The sequence below is a fragment of the Myotis davidii genome, unplaced genomic scaffold (assembly GCF_000327345.1).
Source record: "Myotis davidii unplaced genomic scaffold, ASM32734v1 scaffold3403, whole genome shotgun sequence".
Lineage (NCBI taxonomy): Eukaryota > Metazoa > Chordata > Mammalia > Chiroptera > Vespertilionidae > Myotis > Myotis davidii.
This window is the reverse complement of record NW_006293798.1, coordinates 6268-9282: the sequence shown is the minus strand read 5'-3', so window position 1 is coordinate 9282 and position 3015 is coordinate 6268. Positions and strand designations below refer to the sequence as shown.

The 3015-nt window shown below is 43.2% G+C and overlaps 1 pseudogene; it reads left to right on the top strand.

Moving 5' to 3' along the window:
- The first annotated feature begins 210 nt into the window (after window positions 1-210).
- On the top strand, window positions 211-3004 carry LOC107183745 (annotated as a pseudogene).
- The last annotated feature ends 11 nt before the right edge of the window (window positions 3005-3015 follow it).

Sequence of the window (3015 nt, the reverse complement as noted above, 5' to 3'; positions counted from 1 at the left end):
TTTTATCTGCTCAAATGCCTTTATAGTGGGAAGACAAAATGTCAGTAAGAATATAAGAAGACAGGGGCTTTCATTCGATGAAGGCCTAGTGTTTTCTCTGATGTGAGGAGTAGACAGAGCAGATAGATGTGGAGTGTCGGAAGCATGACAGACTTACAGTCATAGGAGTGAATCTGATCTTGGGCTGTTCTGTCCCCATTATGACAGGATATGAACTATGAGGACGTGGCCATTGTCTTCTTTCAGGAGGAATGGGGACTCCTTGATGAGGCTCAGAGACTTCTGTACTGCGATGTGATGCTGGAAGTGTTTACACTTGTGTCATCTGTAGGTAAGACCTTGCTTGATGTTCTCCCAAGTGTCCTGAGGTGATGCCCTCTCTTCCTTTATTCCTCAGGCATAGATTTCTCTCTCCCACAGCAAGAATATGGTTTCTGCTAAATTTCCCCACTGTCCTGTCACATGTGCTGTGGTTGCCAGGGATGAGCTGGATGGAGAGTCCTGAGCAAAGGACTCCATGAACATCCAGCTAATTCCTGTTACCTCAAAAAACATAGGAAACAGAGAGTCAGGAATCTTGCAGTGAATCTTTTTTTTCTAAAAAAACAGACTTGCATGTGTGTTATGAGGTGCACACACATGCTAATTAGTGCTCGAAACCAGCTATGCCTTTACTGAATTTTACTTGGAGTAAGAACTGACCAATTCTTGTACAGCTTTTCCCTGTCCCCAGCAGACAAGCCATGCTGAATGCTGTTAATAGAAGTATTAGCTGGAAATCCATATTCTCATCCATGTGGTGCTTGCCATGTTTCTGTCCTATTTCTGGTGAGGCCTCCCTATTTTGGATTTTCATTAGCCCAGGAAGTCTCAAGAGCCTCTTATCAATACATCCTACACATCTCTTATTTCCAGACAACTGAATGGAAACAGCATGTGATGTATAATACACTTTGGTAATGGCACTTCCCCCTGTCATCGCAAGCAACATTCATTTCTTTACCCTTTCTCACTTTTCGGGTTGTTGGCATAAAATCGTGGGTGATGAGGCCTGTACAGCTCAGAGTGTATCTATAAAAGGAGAGTCGCAGGTCAGAGCTTCTAAGACAACTCCAAGCAGCCAGAAGATCCCTCTGTGTAAGTGGTGTTTCTCTGTGCTAAAAGGTATTTTGGACCTGACTGGGTCACATGCAGCAGACTTTGGCAGAAAGCCTTCTGTAGTGATGCATGTGTTGGAGACTCCTGTTTCAGTGCAAACCCTCACCAGCAACAGAGGGATGAATGTGGAGAGGATCTCTGGAAACAAGCTATGGACAGGGCCTCCTCAGTGAGTAGGTCCAATTTCTTATCGTTGCTGCCTTCCACCAGCAGGAAGGTTGGGTAAGACTTGCATTACAACTCTGAGCTTCTCCACCACCAGGCCGAGGAGCTACACTGTGGCAGTGAGATTTCACAGCAACTTCTTCATGGAAATAGTCACCACCAGTGGGGTGAATGTGAAAACGCTGCCAGACACAACCTGAAAGTTGTTCAACATCCAGGTGTATTTCCTGGAGAACTGATTCATGAGTGTAACAAATGTAGGAAAGTGTTTAGACAAAACTTGAATGTCATTTGACATAAGAGAATTCACACTGGAGAAAAGCAGTATGAATAGAGTGAATGTGGGAAGTTTTCCAGAGAAAGACCTGAACTCATTAGACACCAGAAAGTTCACCTGCAGAGAACCCATTTGAGTGTATGGAATGTGGGACGTCTTTTAGAAAAAATCCAACTTTACAAAGCACCTGAGAGTTCACAGTGGCAACAAGAATGCTCTGATTGTGGAAAGTCCTTCAATGGTAACTCTACCCTCAAAGTACACCAGAGATTTCACACTGGAGAGAAGCCCTATAAGTGTACAAAATGTGGGGTGTCATTTTATGTAAGGTCTCACCTCACTGCACACGTCAGAGTTCACACTGGAGAGAAGCCATATGAGTGTACTGAACGTGGAACGCCTTTTTGCAGAAAATATAAACTTAGTAAACACTTAAGTGTTCACAGTGGCAAAAACCCATATGAGTGCTTTGATTGTGGAAAGTCCTTCAGTGAAAGTTCTTAAGGACTTTCCACCAGATAGTTCACACTGGACAAAAGCCCTATAAGCGTAGAGAATGTTGGGTGTCATGTTGTTTAAGGTCTCACCTCACTGCACACCTCAGAGTTCACATTGGAGAGAAACCATATCAATGTACTGAATGTGGGAAGTCTTTTAGCCAAAAATCTTATCTTATTAAGCACCTGAGAGTTCACAGTGACGACAAGCCATATGAGTGCTGGGATTGTTGGAAGTCCTTCATGATAAGTCTTATCTCAACCAACACCAAAGAGTTCACACTTGAGAAAAGTTATGATTGTAGACAATGTGGGGTGTCCTTTTCTCAAAGGATTAATCTCACAAGACATCTCAGAGTTCACACTGCAGAGAAGCCATATGAATGTACTGAATGTGGGAAGTCCTTTAGCCAAAAATCTTGCTTTATTAAGCACCTGAGAGTTCACAGTAATGACAAGCCATATGAGTGCTTGATTGTGGGAAGTCCTTCAATGATAAGTATTATCTCAAGCAACACCAGAGAGTTCACAGTGATGAAAAGCCATTTGAGTGTGGACAATGTGGGGTGTCCTTTTGTCGAAGGGCCAACCTCACTGCACATCTCAGAGTTCACACTGGAGAGAAGCCATACGAATGTACTGAATGTTGGAAGTCTTTTAGCCGAAAATGCGACCTCATTAAGCACCTGAGAGTTCACAGTGATGACAAGCCGTATTAGTACTGTGATTGTGGAAAGTCCTTCAGTGATAAGTCTATCCTCAAACAACTCCAGAGAGTTCACACTGGAGAAAAGTCCTATAGGTATAGAGAATGTGGGATGTCCTTTCCTTAAAGGGCTCAGTTCACCACAGAGTTCACACTGGAGAGATGCGTTAAATGTGCAGGGAATGTTATCTTTTTCTCACTTAGTATAACAC